The sequence below is a fragment of the Hippopotamus amphibius genome, chromosome 6 (genome assembly GCF_030028045.1).
Source record: "Hippopotamus amphibius kiboko isolate mHipAmp2 chromosome 6, mHipAmp2.hap2, whole genome shotgun sequence".
In the NCBI taxonomy this organism is placed as follows: Eukaryota; Metazoa; Chordata; class Mammalia; order Artiodactyla; family Hippopotamidae; genus Hippopotamus; species Hippopotamus amphibius.
In genome coordinates this window covers 19,253,983-19,271,982 of record NC_080191.1, presented here as the reverse complement: position 1 = coordinate 19,271,982, position 18,000 = coordinate 19,253,983, and positions in this window count along the sequence as shown.

Genomic DNA, 18,000 nt, shown 5'->3' with positions numbered 1-18,000 from the left:
TGTAAGTTGGTACAGCCACTATGAAAAACAGTTTGGAGGTTCCTTAAAAAACTACAAATAGAACTACCATATGATCCAGTAATCCCACTCCTGGGCATATACCCAAAGAAAACCATAATCCCAAAAGAAACTTGTACCATAATGTTTATTGCAGCACTATTTACAATAGCCAGGACATGGAAGCAACCGAAATGCCCATCAACAAATGAATGGATAAAGATGATGCGGCATATATATACAATGGAATATTACTCAGCTATAAAAAGGGATGAGATGGAGCTATATGTAATGAGGTGGATAGAACTACAATCTGTCATATAGAGTGAAGTAAGTCAGAAAGAGAAGGACAAATATTGTATGCTAACTCACATATACGGAATCTAAAAATGGTACTGATGAACTCAGTGACAAGAACAAGGATGCAGATACAGAGAATGGACTGGAGAACTCGAGGTATGGGAGGGGGCAGGGGGTGAAGGGGAAACTGGGACGAAGCGAGAGAGTAGCACAGACATATATATACTACCAACTGTAAAATAGTCAGTGGGAAGTTGTATAACAAAGGGAGTCCAACTCGAGGATGGAAGATGCCTTAGAGGACTGGGGTGGGGAGGGTGGGGGGGACTCGAGGTGGGGGCGTCAAGGAAGGGAGGGAATACGGGGATATGTGTATAAAAACAGATGATTGAACCTGGTGTACCCCCCCCCCAAAAAAAAAAATAGATAGCTCGTGGGAAGTTCCTGCATAACATAAGGAGACAAACTCGATGATGGGTGATGACTTAGAGGGCGAGGATAGGGAGTGTGGGAGGGAGTCACGGGAGGTAAGGGATATGTGTATAAATACAGCTGATTCATTCTGGTGTACCTCAAAAATTGGCACAGCAGTGTAAAGCAATTATATTCCAATAAAGAGCTTAAAAATATAAAATAAAATAAAATAAATAAAAAAGTATTAACATTTTTATATTTATTGAGAAATCTTAATTCCATCCCCATTCCTATTCACCTTGCCCCCTCACCCATTACAAGTAGCCATTTTAGTTTCTTAATTACTATTCCAAAATATCTTCATTCAAATATAAACAAATATAAGCATACATTCGTCTTTTCTCATCTTTGTTAGATAAGAGTTAGCTTGGTATATGCACAGTGCTGTTCCTTGCTTTTTCAGTTAACAGTGATGTATCCTGGAGATCTTCTCACATCAGCACATTACGGATGTCCTCTTTCTTTTCACAACTGCATAGTGTGCCACCGTGTGGTAAACCAGCTCCCCACTGCTGGGCACTTGTGATCTTTCCTGACTTTTGCTATTGGAAACCAAGCCATAAAGACTAGGTTTGTGCCATTTTGTATTTGTGTACATATAACTGCAGAATACATTTCCAGAAGTGAGATTTCTGGGTCAAAGAGTAAAATGCACCTATAATTTTGGTAGCTATTGCTAGATAATCTTCTACAGGTGTTGTAGCATTTTGCTACATTTGCCACCAGCAGTAGTGTATGACTTACTGATAGTGTATTCTCAAACTTTAAATTTCTGCCAATCTGGTATGTGAGAAATTATATCTCATGTATTTCATTTTTATTTCTCATATTATGAATGGGGTTGAACTTTTTTTCATATGCTTATGTAATCTATCTGCTCCTGCCTTTGAACAATTTTTCTGTGGGGTTACTGGTCTTTACATTTTTAGGGACTCTTCACATATTAGGGAAGTTACACCTGTGTGTAACATATGATCATACTATCCTTTTCAAACTTCCCACAACCCTAGATGGTAGCACAATTACCCCTGTTTTTAGAGAAGAGGACACTGGAGTTATAGGAATATTAAGTAAATTGTCCAAGAACACACAAACCTGACCACAGACCTGACTTTGAAGATGGTGTACCATCCATTATACCGCAATGCTCTCTTGCCAAGAAGAAAAAAATAAAGCAAGCAATATCTAACACTTCATATTAACTATATTTTTATCCTCACAACTCTATGAAGTTGATATCTTCATCATCACCATCATTATTATTATCATCTCCACTTACTGATGAGAATCTGAGATTTCAGAAATGTAAATAAATTTTCCCAGGGAACTGTAACTCTTTCACTGAGGATCAGGTCCCCACAGCCTGAGTCTAGAACCCAAGTGTTTCATCTCCAAGTTCTACAGTCCCTGTTCTCAAGTAACTTACCCAATCTAGTAGCAGAGACAGAAAAGCAACTAGCTACAATAAGAGGTAAGTTACAAAATAAAATAGAGCTGCACACAGGTACAGTTATATGTACCTGTATATACATACATACACTTGTACATACCAAGAAATCACTCCATTTATCGGGAATCTTTTTTTTTTAATTTTATTTATTTATTTATTATTTTTGGGGGGTACACCAAGTTCAATCATCTGTTTTTATACACATATCCCCGTATTCCCTCCCTCCCTCGACTCCCCCCCCCACCCTCCCTCGACTCCCCCCCACCCTCCCCATCCCAGTCCTCTAAGGCATCTTCCATCCTCGAGTTGAACTCCCTTTGTTATACAACAACTTCCCACTGGCTATCTATTTTACAGTTGGTACTATATATATGTCTATGCTACTCTCTCACTTCGTCTCAGTTTCCCCTTCACCCCCCGCCCCCTCCCAAACCTTGAGTTCTCCAGTCCATTCTCTGCACCTGCGTTCTTGTTCTTGTCACTGAGTTCATCAGTACCATTTTTAGATTCCGTATATGTGAGTTAGCATACAATATTTGTCCTTCTCTTTCTGACTTACTTCACTCTGTATGACAGACTCTAGGTCTATCCACCTCATTACATATAGCTCCATCTCATGCCTTTTTACAGCTGAGTAATATTCCATTGTATATATATGCCACATCATCTTTATCCATTCATTTGTTGATGGGCATTTCGGTTGCTTCCATGTCCTGGCTATTGTAAATAGTGCTGCAATAAACATTATGGTACAAGTTTCTTTTGGGATTATGGTTTTCTTTGGGTATATGCCCAGGAGTGGGATTACTGGATCATATGGTAGTTCTATTTGTAGTTTTTTAAGGAACCTCCAAACTGTTTTTCATAGTGGCTGTACCAACTTACATTCCCACCAACAGTGCAGGAGAGTTCCTTTTTCTCCACACCCTTTCCAACATTTGTTGTTTCCAGATTTTGTGATGATGGCCATTCTGATCTTAAGCTGAGTCTCATTTGTTCTTTTTGTTTTTTGAGTCTCATTTATTTTAGAGATAATCATAAACTGTCAGGCTAGTGTCCAAGCATCTGGGCAGTTTCACCAGATGCTGTCACTACACCAGGCAACAGTGACAGCCAGGGCTCCTAGCGACGCATTTAATAAAACGCAAATTGCAACAGTCAAGCTTCTTGTCAGGGACTGTTACCTCAAATTCACAATGTTCAGAAGCTCTTTGGAGAGGAGCACTCTTTATGGAGGGCTTCCTGAAGGGTCAGTACACTATCAATCCCCCTCTGTAAGATCTGGCTCCAGTATACACCAGACCGACAGAGAGGAGCGTACCTGTCCTGCATTACAGTTCTCCCTCCAGGGCAACTGTCCTTACTGAAATTTGATCTTAAGTGATGCTTTCAAATGATAGTGAGAAAGCTTTAGAAATTCCTAGAAAACTATATTTTCTGTTAAGGTGATATTAAGGATGCTATTCAACATGATCCCCAGTATCTTCTCTTTGAAAGAAAACTGAAAGTGATTTCTGGTCGCAGTGTCAGGAATAGTTTTATTCCTACTGAGACTGAATTTTGCTTCCCTTGTGGACTCAGATTCTGCTGAATGATCATATTCCCCTCTTTGAATGAGCTGTAAGGAAGGTCAGATTAGAGTTGGTGCAACACATGCACTTTGTGTGCTCACCTTACTCCCAACTCTGTCTTACAACCTTACCCTTCTTGCCCTTGTACTTCCTTAAATTGACTTTATCTTATTGAATTGTGTAGATCATATTGTCACCTAAATGAATTTTAAAGGAGACAGGGTAAAAATATATATTCAAACTAAATATTTTAACCTCAATTTCCATTCTTCTAAACAATGCAAAAGCACCATGATTGCAACTCTACTGAATCTAAATTATGACCCAAATTAAATGAGTAAGTACAGAAAGATTACTCCATCTGCACCAGAATTTCACTAAATTCTTCTCATCTTGGGCTGATGTATAAAACTTGACTAGAAACCTGTGGTAATTTGTATCTCTGGTAAAAAGAGTCAAAGTGCACCACAATTGTTTTCAGATTATGCAAATTATCTGGCATGCTAAGTGCTACCTGGTTAAATCAAGCATAAGTTACTAAAGGTAAGTTTTCTGCTGATGACTGCTTTGAAGCCAACAAACACGGAGGCTTTAAATTAAAGCAGAAATTGGTGCTCAAAATGCAATTTTCCTAGAAATAGGCCCCTATATACTACAATAAAATCATGCAAAGAGCAAACTAAAATTAACTGGAACAGCATTTTAAAATATTACCGGCTACAGAATAGAAAACGCTGATTATGTCAAAAAGGATCCAAGTGTACCCTAGAGTACTTAGTAACATGTTTCCATTAACCTTCAGCAAATTACAAATTCCAGACTATTAGTACAACTGAGAGAATTTCTCTCTGTTCTCAAGCTTCTCTTTGTATCACTACACCCACAAAAGGCTACCAGCATACTCCACCCAGGAAAAAGTGTATTTCATAAAATAAAACCTCAGCTCATTGTGATAAAAACCGAAAACTATGAAAAACCATACATGTTTATATTTCTATCCTAAGAAAAAAAAGGATTTTTGGTCTTGCTTTGTTCACCTATTTGCTCATTTGTTTTGTTTCTGCTTTCATTTTCAGTGACTTGATGAACGACTCAGGATTTATTCTCCCTAAGCCTGGGCTCATTTTATACTTAGACAAGCTGAGTCCAGTTATCTCAGGAAAAATCATGCTTTAGACTTTTTCAATATTTCTAACCTTAGAAAATTACCCGTGTTCCTGGAGTCTAAAATGACTATAACCAGAGGAGGTAATTTTCATCTGTGCTTTGAACTTACACAGAAACCACAGCTGCCTTTATCTATCTGGCTTATAGGTTAATTTGCCACAGGGTGTTATGTTTGGTTCTCCTTGGTGTTTAGCTGATAAAAACTGCTTGGAAATATTGTGACTCCCTGGGTCTTGCCCTTATTATATTGTCCAATTTAGTTCATATCATCCTTCCTCTCTCTCCCGTCTCTCTCTCTCTTTTTTTGTCTCTCTGAAATTAGGTTTTGCTGTTGTCAAGAATGAGTTGTTCCTTAGGGAAACCAGGAAAAATCCTGATTGTACATCACCATGAGTATAAGTGTGCCAGGTAATTTTAGTTTTCCCTCAGTTTGAAATCACTATTTTCCTCCACATCTTCTTCCACCTTCCAAAGGAGGTGGGAAGAATTGACACATAATTGACATATAATTGACTTCATAAAGTCATTTACTACTCACACTTTCAACTATAGCATATCTACTAACAAGGAATTAAACTATCCCAAGTCAGGAAGAATTAATATTAAAAAATAAAAAGTATGTCCCCCAATGATGATAAACAAAGTGATATACCTAAGAGTTAAATCTTCAGTTCAAAAGAATAATAGAGTCCTTATTTGCTGGGTTAGGGTTAAAATATTAGATCTTTCCGGTTTTTATTTAATTTCTGGATCCCTTGTGAAACCATTACTTTATTAGTGTCAGCTGAAAAGTCTCCCTGGGGCTGTTCCTCTGCTGTGGTTTCTTATAAAGGGCACAGAAGAAAAAAATTTCCAATTATGATAAGCAGAAGAAAGGACAATCTGTTTTTTTTTTTAAAATAAATAAAATTCCAAAATGGTAAGCTAGATGTCTTAACGCTTGTGAAGTTTATATATCCTTCCCAATACCTAAGTGATTCCCTCAACCACTGTTTTCTTCAAATGCTCTAAATTCACAGGCATAAAGTAGAACAATAAAAAAGTTAAAGGCTCAGACTTACAGTTAAAGACAACAATGTGAATAAAACTCTATGAGAAACATCTAAGCAGAGCAAAGATGCAAAGAGACATAGCTGTGGTATGCAGTTATTAAGAAGAATGGGTTATATCTATGGAGACTGATCTGTAAAAACTGCTAAGATCTATTAACTAAAAAACAAAGATATTCTCTAATAATGTATACAGTATGATGAAAGATTTTATAAAATGAATAAACAAAGAAAACTAAACATGATAGACATTTATTAGTTTCTATAAGCATAAAGGAAAATATATAAGTACATATAACCAACAGTCAACATTGGTTACCTCAGGAAGGTATAATTAGGAAGAAGAAAGTAAAGATTAAAGGTTTTTTTCCATATGTCTACATTGCTCTGACTATCAAAAATGGATATTTATTATCCTATAATTAAGTAAAACAAAAAAGTAAGGAAATTTAAAAAAAGTATCTGTCAAGATAGACATATGTATCATATATGGGAGAGAATTTTCTATTTGATTCAGTAAGTATTTGTTGAGTACTAAGAACTGATCATATAGATTAGGTATAGTGCATCTGGCTACAAGTAGTAGAAAACCCAACTCAAACTGACTTAACAAAAGTCACACACAACCAGAAGTCCAGCAGTGATGTGGGTTTTGGGAGTTGTAGAGAACCACAGAGGACACAGAGGACATTGACTTGGAGTAACAATCCTGAGAGCACATGACCGGCTACATGGCTGCAGGCAGTTCTGAAAGCAGAACTAGTCTCAAGGAAAACCTATTGAGATAAAGCAGTCATATAGCCCGATGGCTCCAAGCTCCAGCTCTGAGTTAAAGATAAACTATCTCCCTTAGTAGTCATAAAAAACAAGGTGTTCTGCTTTTTTCTCTATTTGAAGCATATACCTCGTGATGTCCATTGTCATGATTTATAATCTAGAATGCTAGGATGCTTTTTCTCAATAAATACGCTATGGGAATCAGAGCTCAGGACTCTTGACTGGCTTGGTCTTGAGTCCCCTGACTCCATGCTTTCCTATACTCTTGTGTGAATTTTCTTAATTCCGCCGTGCCACTCACATTCAGGTTCGTTGGTGTGGATGAGATCTCCACAGGGAGTGACATAATCTATGGACTCCAGCTCCATATCACTGAGATTCTCTTGGCTTTCCCTTCATCTGTGCATTGATTTTTGTCCTCAGTCTGATAGGAAGAGTCAGATTTCCACGTATCACATGTCCAGAAGAAGAGAGAATTGCGTTTTGGAAGTTTCTCCAGAAGACAAAGTAAATACTCCTATCAAATCTCTCCTGGTGTCTCGCTGGCCCAAATAGCAACACATTCCCATTTTTTAAAAATTTATCGACAAAGGAGAGGGATATTAGGTAAATCAGGGCTACTCAGAGTGGGGTATGAGTACAGTCTACCGAGGAATATGGACTGAGTTGGGGAGGAGACAGGGCAGAAACCAGAACAGTGTTCCATTAGCAAAGAGAGCAGAGAAGTGATGACTATGGTCAAGCAACAGTGACACAGTCCTTACTCTAATGGATTTTACATTGTTGCAGAAGGCAAACAACAAACAAGCAATTATGACTGAACAGCATTAGGAAAAGGAAGTATACAGAGTTATGCTTTGGGAACAGATAGCATAGGATCTGTCATTGACAAATGGGGTTGGAGGAGTTTACAGAAGACTATGCTGAGGATGTTCACAACCTGAAAAAAGGGGAGAGAAGACAGAACATGGGAAGACAGGAAGGTCAGCAAGTGGTTTAAATATCTGAAAGCAGATGGTCAGAGGCAAAAGAAACTGATGGAAAGGCTATGTCTTCTGTACATTAGAAAAACTCCTACAAATTGCCAAGGCAAAGACAAATGCCCAGAGAGAAAAATGGGCAACCTAGATCACGTGTAAATAAACAGAAAAGGTGAATGAAGATGATATATTATTTGGTCCACTATCAAAGAAATGCATGTTGAAATAAATATTCCATTTTCATCTAGCAAAATAAAAATAGAGGGGTCCCAAATTGAATTGGGGACACACTTTGAGATAAGATGATTCGGTCCGTTTGATGTCATTGCTCAAAATTTATTTTTTAATATTAATGTTCGGAATGTAAAACAGAAGATTTCAACATCATTTGTAGCACTGCTAAATGTTTCTGCTTTGCAAACACAGGAATTCTGATAAATTCCCCTTCACATTATTCCCATCCCAAAAGAAATTTATATGTAAGCTGAAATTTTTATTGTATTATTTAATGTGTTCCCGACAGAAAGAGAACTTCTGCTTTTACTAGGCTTCAATGAGAACTGAATTCTCTACTTGTAATTTTACATATGTGAAGATTGGAAGAACTTTCCACAGATTAGTTTCTGTCTCCAAGTACCTCAAATACTGTTTCTTCTCTACTATCCACTTACTTCCGGTGCCAGGCACCAAAAAATGCTTTTGTACAGCACCTTCATGGCACAATGCAGAGTGAGTCAGCACACTGAGGAGTGGGAGTATTCCTGAAAGCCACTCCTACCCTAGGCTTGCTAGCAATACCTATAACTGTATACGCAACCCACTAAACCTAAATTAAAATGTGTTCCCAATTCAATCTGGATCCCAAAATGCCTACTTACTTGCAAAACACAAAGGAAATTGATAGAAGGTAAGTCAAAGTGGAGACAGTGGTCCTAGGGGTAAGTGAGAAAGTATAGAAATCCTACCACTAATATATCTTACTTTCGCACATTGTGCAAATACGTATACTCATGTGAATACACCACTAAAGTCCCCCCTAGAGCCTTGAAAGGGGCTCAGGCAAATGAGAAGCCCTGAAAATTATTTAAGCTTCATTGGCTTTCTGGTAGATCCAGCTGTGACTGTGACAGAAATGCACGTAGAGAGGAAGACTTTGCAAATAGGAGAAAGGGCACAATGATAACCAGAGAGGAGGCTGAAGTAGAGGACACAGGAAAGGAGGTAAAAGTGGTCTCAATATAGACAAATTTGTGTATGTAGAAATTGAGGGAAGTCTCACATTTTATCCTACAATTTTCTGTAGGAAGTAAAAGATAAGATGATCTGCTGAATGAGGAGTTGGGCCTAGGGAAGAACGGTGAGCTTAAGAATAATTATTTTTGGAACCTGTAAAAGACATGACCAGGGTAATGTGAAAAGTTTGTTGAGTAGGACTAAAGCCAAAATCAAGTTGAAGAACATGAACTTGAAATGTCACCGATCTTTAGGATTATGTGATAGTCTCCAGTAGCATTCAGCAGCTCAGCTGAGAAACCAAATGTAATGGAAATTTGTTGACTTTTGTGCACTTAGTATTCACAGACCATCATTTTAATCATTGTACCCCAACTTCTCTCTTGGAGAACCACCCACTCCTTCCTTCACTTTTGGCCCATGCACTTCTGGGCTCCAGAGTACAGCATGTTCCATAGGCCCTAACCAGACTGTGTGGTTTTCTATCACAAATAAAAAGAGTTCTCACTGAATTAAAAAAAAAAAAAAAGGAACTGGAAGTAGGATAGTGCAAGTAATGGGAAAAAAAGATGGAATAGGCAAAGGTAGGGTAGAAAGACTTTCCATCTTAGGTAGGAAAGTTAATAAAGAGTAGTAAAATATTTAATCTTGTTTCTTGTGATTGAGACCATGTGCCTCTTGAAGTTTCCCAATAAAAAACTTGATAAGAAAAGAGATGAGTGTTATTTGTTGTGGCCTTCTGTAAGGTCCTACAATGAAAAGATTCACTTAGGCTCAACTGAAATTGGCCCATCTCAAAGCAGAAAGGAATGAAAATTATGAGTATGCTGATGGAAACCATTTCTGCCTGTGGCCTGTGATCTGAGTTGGCTAAAAATCCAACGAAATGAGACCGGGGCTGGAAAAGATGAAATGCTTTGCTGTCAGTTAACGTTCTTGCCAAAAAAGGCAGGGAGGAGTCATTCCAGGAGACAAAAAACGGATGTGTTCCCACTCAACTACCTGCTGTCAAGCACTCTAGGAGTGACTGACAAAGGGAGCAACTAACTTAATTGCAAAGAAGCTGGGATGGAGCCTAGGATCAAGAGGCAAATTACTGGTGACTCGTACCACAGCTATTGTTTAATGTTCTCCCTAGGCAGAGACCAAAATGAAAGCCATTCAGTTGAGAGTCAAGTGCATAAGGCAGTGTCTGAGACTAATGCAACACCAGCTACTGACTGAAATTTCCATGCCCAGTTTCATATTTCAAAAACTATGCCTTGATATGATGTCTGATTTTGGAATCCAGGGAATGAAAGGGAGGTGGTGGGTGGGAAGCCTCCTAAGTTATTAAGGAAGTTCCTTTGCTTGAACTCTAAATCAGCTCCTAGGACCCTGAAACTTTACTAGCTCAAAGTAGAATGTTCCATGATGATATTAATAGACAGCTCATTCTCCCCAATGCTCATCTATGATGCAGCCATGGAAAGCAATGGATGAGAGAGTATCTCATAGAAAACAGAATAGGGACCAAACAGTTTATTAAACATTCTGACCCAGTAGGTCTTGGTTGGGACTCTGTACTTTTAACAAGCTAAATGGGCTTATCCCACATACACACAAATATTTGGAATATAGTAATTTAGGGGCAAAAGAATCTGAGATACAGGCAACTTAGAGCACTGACCTTCATTGAGGGTTTATCCTATCTGTTCAAATGGTCACATGTGCCCATCTTCAGCTCCTGAGGCCCGAAGCCCCAGCAGGAGAGCTGCAGATTAAGGCTTAGGTGATTGACAGGAATCTTGGGGAAATCTTGGACCAGGTGAAATATTTTCCCAAGGAACCTGCAGCCAGATTCCAGGAGCATAATATGAATCATAATCAAAGAGCTACAACAGGAATTTATGGCCAAGCATCAGATCCTGAAAGTACAGTGAATTCATAAATGGAAGAACTAAGAAATGTGGTCAGAAGGCAAGAGAATCTCATTCATGAGTTTTCACAAATGCTAAGGTCACAGACGCATGAGGATGCTTAAGATCTGCTTTCACATGTTATGCTTGTGTCACATGGTTGACTTCCAGCACCAGGGGTTCTATGTGATCTTCCACACAGACATTCCTGGGTCATGAGTCGTCCCCCAGTGTCCATCCCTCAGTGGAAATCAGTGGTATTTACTCAGGCTTGCGCAAAGTTGGGGCACCTCAGCAGCTGGGCCTAGGCAACAGGATCCAGAAAACAGGATTTTCTACAACTACCATTCTATAGGTTTTTGTCCAGTCCATCTCAGTCCCACAAGCACCCAGAGTCCACTAGCTTATTAAAGTAAATAGAACAGGGAAGAAGAGAGGAGAACAAGCTAGAGGAAGAGAAGAGAAAAACCAGCAGTTGCACTTACTAGGCTGCACATTTCCCATCATTGAGTAACTTGACTAGAGGGAGGGAATATTTACAGAAGTAGCTGGTTTCTCTAGGATACAACTGACTGCACTTTCACAGGGCAACAACGTGCTTCCTCCACTCACAAGGCTTTTCTCCAGTCCTCAGCCAATGAGACTGTATGGCTGGCTTGCCAGCTGACTTTCTATGCATAGACAATGACTCTGTGGCCTAGACTAATAAATCATGTAAGTATCATATAAGTGTCCAGAAAGCCTTCCTAAGACACTCAGGTTCTCCTTCCTGTTAAATAAAACACGTGCCAACAATCAGAACTCCTTCCTGTACACAGCAACACATTGTCTGACGACCCCATAGAAGTGACAGATCATGGAAGCACTTGCTGCCAGGTCAGATAACCTGACATGGCCTGAAACACTTCCAGAAATCCTGCATGGTGCTTCAGGAGGAGTCTGGCTGGTCATGAGTATGGGATTAGTCATCTATTTGTCTCTCTTCTCAGCCAGGATATCAAGATTTTTACTCACTCTGGCTCACCCATAAATTTCACAGCCTTGGATACAGAGTTCGCCAATAGCATAAGGAAATCGAGATGCTAGACTATGTCAGGGGAAGTCTCTGCTGAGAGTCTCAAAGGGAACCTAGGCCTACGTATGGGGTAACTATCCTGGGTCACTGCCAAACAGTGAGGCCAAGGTCTGAGGTGGTTTCTTCTCTTTGGGATACTCTGGTCAGAAACAAAGAGGTCACTACTGGCTCTACTGTGGCAGAAAACACCATGTTTTCATCAAAACTCATTTCTTCTTCATCAGAGGTGCACGACTAGACCACATTTCTCTGTCTCCATTACAAGAAGGTGTATCCAATGTGGCCAAATTTTATCCAATGGAACATGGGGAAGAAGCAATGAATGCCACCTCCAGGCTTGGCCCATAAAAATCTCTGAGGTGTCCAGGCATGGTACCTTTATCCAGTCTACTGATTGGATATTAGCACACTGGAATCCACATGCTGAAGATAGTAGAGCTTCTATCATCCTGGACTCCTGAATGGTTACGTGGGGCCAAACCAGGAACATGTAAATTGAATTGCTATATGCAAAAGAAATAAACCATTGTTATGTTAAGCTCCTGACTTAAGAAGTTTGCTGTCAAAAAAGCTAGCACTACTTTAATGAATACACACATTGTTCATGTCACATTTGTGGGGCAGGGTAATAACACTCAAGAGTTATGACCAGTACAGACAACTGCCCAGGGTGGCCTGAGGAAGCATAGATAAAGAATTTCAATTGTAGGATTAAAAGGAAGCAAAACTAACTGCTAGAAAAGCATTCCCAAAAGTCAGCGTCAAGGAAAGAAGCCATTCACAACACAGTAAGTAATGGGGATTGAGCCAGAAGGCCTGTGAGCCAGTTGGGTAGCTGGACATGAAGACAAACAGAACATACGGTGTAGGATTTGAGCAGAGATATGAGGGCAGCAAAGGTCCATTTTCTGTACAAATCCAGACAACTTTAGCCCCATCTTCAATAGCCAGCTCTTTATCTACTAGCTTTCTGAAGACTCTGCTTACTGGCCTCATTCCTGCAAACCTATTTCTCAAGTTTCAGTCATTTTCCAAATTCTTTTATTTAACTTTGGTCTGCACCTGCCACACACTGACAGTCTTTTCATGTTCTACTTCCTCACCATACCCATGCCTTAGATTTCAATTTTCTCATAAACTGGTAATTGATTGCTGAGTATGTTACTGGGGGTAACTGACCCCCTTCTGGAAGAGAAACAAACTGCTGTTTTCACTCTCATGTTATTCCTAACCCTTTCACGACATAAATACTACTGTGTCAGCCCCAATCTGGGGTTAAACTGAAAGTACCCAGATGAGCACCAGGCTGCAGAAGAGGGTAAACATTCATGAAATTCTGCTTCTGAGACATCAGGACCTCCTGACAAGAGCCATACGTCTCTAGGCATTCCCTGATCTCTTGGCCAATCTAACATTCCTGAGGATCTGGGTTAAAGGTCTGAGTAGGAACTTCACCAGCCTGAGTCCCTCTGTACTACCTAAATCTTGCCTGCCTTTCTAGAGGTCACCATGTCTGAGCCTCTTCTCTGGAAGAACCCCAACAAAAAGAGTCATTCTTTATTTTTGGATTATTTGCTGTGTGCCTGCCTGGCCTGTCTGGATTTCTGCCCTATATTAGGAAGTTCTCTGAGGATATAAGAGCCAATAATGCTTCATAAGGATCTTTGGTTTTCTGTGCTTTTTGTCTGCAAATAAGAAACACATGACTTCAGGCCATAATAAGGATATTCATCTTGTGGGGTGGCATCTAAGCAAATTATCAGCATAGAGGAGTTCTTAGCCTTAGCAATACTGAACCTAGTATATACCAAAATGAAGATGTGATGAATGTAGACAGGTCACCTAAGCTTAGGGCTAGGAGATCATAAAAGAGCTGAAGACAGGACCAGAGGCAACAATGTGAATCATGAAGTCCAAGCTAAGCTGAGTGGGACAATCAGGTTCTAAAGGAAAAGGATTCATAAGTGAAGGAAAAATAAGATGAAGGAAACGAGAATGCATAGGTGAAAGGTTAGATAGATAGTACTACAACTTGAAAAACAAAGCCTAAGTTTTGGTGTTCACACAGAGGTGGGGTTGAATTCTTGTATCTCCAATATAAGTCCTGTGGCTTCTTAAAATTCATTTAACTACTTAGAAGCTTGAAGGATTTGTAAAATAGAATGATAACATCTACCCACTAGAATTATTATAAGAATTAGAGATTATATATTTGTATAGATATAGTACTTGCATCATTTAACAGGCATCAAATAAATGATGGATGTCATTAATATGATTACTTGGTTGTGGATTTTCTATGAGCTTTAAACAGCAATCACAGTCTTAGCCAGGAGCAAATGACTGAAATCATTCTTTATAACGCTTACCTAGCTTCAGCCAACAATGAATCTTTATTTAGTACTTAAATTTTTTAGGATTTATTCAGTGAACAAAGTAAGTAAATATTTAATATGTAAAAGGCTGAGCTAGCTGCCGAAAACACAGTACTACCCATGCACGTACAATAATGTCACCTGTTTTTATGTGGCTGCGCATTTTTGTTTTAAACTGCCAGTATTTTAAAGATATGTTAGTAAATATGTTTTCTTCATTTCTACACAATACTGGCTGACTTTTTTGCTCCCCTAAATTTTCTTTTTTATTGAATCAATCCTTTGTTCTGGCACCATGTTAATATACCTTTCAGTCTATTCATACGTCACATCTTGGATTGACTTTTTATTCCAAGTTTCTTCCTGGCAAAGACAATGAGCACAGTGAGCATACTTAATAAATGTTACATAATAATAACTATTAAATGTTCCTTTAAAATCTCAAGCAGCTTTTTATCTTTAGCTTCTACTTTGAAATAATTATATACTTCTCCAAAACTATTTATAGCACCCATCAGGAGGAAGAGCTGGAAAAAAAAAAAAAAAAAAGTGTTCCCAGTCCTGCCAAAACTATGGTGAAAGTGATTTAAACTCCAAATTTCTGTTGCAAGTGTTCAAATGGCATTCAACATATGGATGTCTAATTCTAGCAATAGAAAACTTTTCCCAACCAAAAATCTCCCTGATGGAGGTGGTTATTGAATACATCTTGTCCATATCACCATCATCGTTCGTTTACCAACAAACTGAAATTACACAAAATAGTTACAAAACACACCTTTTACTTCTGTTATCGGTCCATCTGTATCTGCTCCTCAGCTGCACCTTGAGTCACGTCCTCCTCTACCCTTTGAAGCCTGAACCCCAGCGTATTCAGTCAAGACCACAGGATGTAGTCACAGACCGGCCTCACAAACAAGAGGCACAGAGGACCTCCTCTATGTTATAACTTACACATTAGAGGGTCAAAATATTATATACATATGTGCACTACTCTTAGGGTTGCCACGTTTAGCAAATAAAAATTGAGCAACTCTATCCACTCCACACACTTGTCTGCTAAACTAGCCTACACACAGTACCAGAAAACCCTCTGATTACCTTCTCCCCTAAGTCAAGGAAGCAGGTCTATACAGTGGGCAGGTCGCTGGACTTGCAGAGTGATGCCCTGTGAGCTGATATTAGCACTTGCTACTTGGTTTGGATAAGCCTGTTATGATTTTAACCACCAAGACTCTATTATCAGGTCCATTTCAAGACGTCTGGGAACCACCCCTCTCTGGGAGCCACCGTGCCGGGAGCTGGAGAAACAATAAGCACAGTGCCCTGCCCTCAGGGAGCTTAGTGCCTAGTGGGAAAGAAAGGTGAGAATTCCAGGGGGAAAGGTAGGGCTAGGAATCAAGACTGAGCAGGGTTTTTTGTTTGTTTGTTTCTTTGTTTTATCGTTGACAACACATCTCCGTCAGATTACATTTCTCTATTTCCCTTCAGTGTGCATCTTGTTTTACTGTAAATGTTTATGAGAAGCCTTTTGCCCTGGAGAGAGATCTAACGAACCTGTTGCTTGGCAATCGTAGCCTTCACACAGATGAACATAAAATATTGTGATGTCTCGCAATCCAAGTTAATCACAGCATTTGAGACTATAAGTACCTTTGGGGAAGTCACACAAGAAAACTCCATCTTTCTCCCTGTCAGAGGGAAATGTCTTCTGCGCCACTTGCAGTTACTTCACGCATGAGACGGATCCTAGAAGAGGAGGTGAGAGCACAGTGAAATGCCCTGGGTACGAAGCTTCCCAAGGAGTCCCCAGTACTCCTGAAGAAAAAGTTCTTCCAGCGTAAGTCCAGAAAAGTGAAAGTGATAGCAATACTTACCAGACACGTCTGGGGTGTGCAGACGCAGCTTGGGCCCCCTCCGAGGTCTGTGTCCAAACTGAGAACAAGCTGCTTGCCCCACACTGGGAAGCAGCCGCTCCTGGCCTCCTCACGTTGACCTGTGCAGGTGCCTCTGTCCACACGCTCAGCTGTTTTTTAGTGGTAAACCTTGAGGGGATGAACTAAAAAAGTTGTTTTCTTAAAAATGTAAACATTCTATGATTCTTCTTTCTACTAATAAAAATACATCTATTCGATTAAGAGACTTCCCAGGATCATTTATCTGAACTCTGCCCACTTGGTTACTGGTTTTTCCGAACCTTGCAAGCTCACTTTCCAGCCCTTCTCTCTCTGGCGGTAAAATCCCACTGATTCGAAGTGAAGTGCTTAAAAGCTCTAAAGTTGGGAGCTGGGTTTGAATCCCAGCTCTACCTCCTAACTGCTACGAGAATTTGGGAAGGTCATTTAATTGTTTAAAACTGCTTCTTCATCTGCTTATTAGGGAATACACCTGATTCCTGTTATCGGATCATCACCCTCCAGGAGGTGGGAAATCCACGTAGAACTTAGAGTCGGCCCTCCAGCCCCGTAGATCTTCGGGCCAGGATTCAACCAACCATGGATCCTGTAGTTTCACAGTATTTACTATTAAAAAATTTCAAATGTAAGTATAACTGAAGAGATGGTCAATAATATAAATTACACAATTAAATTTTTTTCATCATTTGCAAAAATGTACAGCAAACTACAGTAACAGGTTTTTTTGGTTTTGGAGGGATTTTTTGCACAAATGATGCAATCAACTAAGGAATTCTACTTACTTACCAATCGTGAGTTAATGGGTATGTTAAAACACTGCCATTTTATGTCAGGCTGAAGGAGTCCTTGTTGGCAACACGGCAGGGGTGTCAAAGCTGACAGGAGGAAACTCAGGGCTCCTAACCTCCTCACCTCCACCTTCTTTTCCAAAGTCCTGGCTACTATAGATAAATCCCGCAGTACTTCAGACAAATCAGTACATAATTGAACCCCAAAAGTGCATCAGGGTGAGACTCTTTCCAGAAGGGGTTGCGAGATCTATGCAACCTAGAAAACTGTCTGGGTATCTAAGTGTCCCCAAAATTTCTGCCACAGTCAGCAAGTTCCTAAAGGTTCTATGACATTCATGATGGTGTATCCAAGGCTCCCCAGGGCCCAGATTGCTTAACAACCTCAATTCTAACTTAGCCAAATCTAGTTAATGACTTAAAGAACAAACCAACCTAGGTTTTGTGTTAATATCCACAACTTGTGTATAGGTTTTTCTGCTATGATTATTTTATCTAATGCATGGAGAGGAATGATCACCTAGTTGTGATGCTTAGTAAGCGGATCTCACTAGAAACTCAGTTCTGTTTTGGGGGAATAATAGAGGGTAGGTGGTCTGGAAAACTATGAACTTTCATATTAGGCCTAGATTTGAATCCAAGCTATTACCTGAAAAACGTAATCTCTTGGGAACATAGTCTCCTCAGTTGGAAAAAGGAGAAAATACTGTGGATGAAAACAAAGTGTATTTTGACTACAATAAGTGGACAAAAAATAGCACCCATCATTATTATTATTATAAGCATACTTTTATACTGAGTTAATATTGTTTTAACTATTCATGCTTTCAAATTTCTTAGAAGAGAGGCATAATCCTTGGCAAGTATCACAAATATAGTTTACATAGGAATGAAGCTGATTTACATAATCATCTGATCAATTGATTACCACTCCCTTTTGAGCAGTTTCA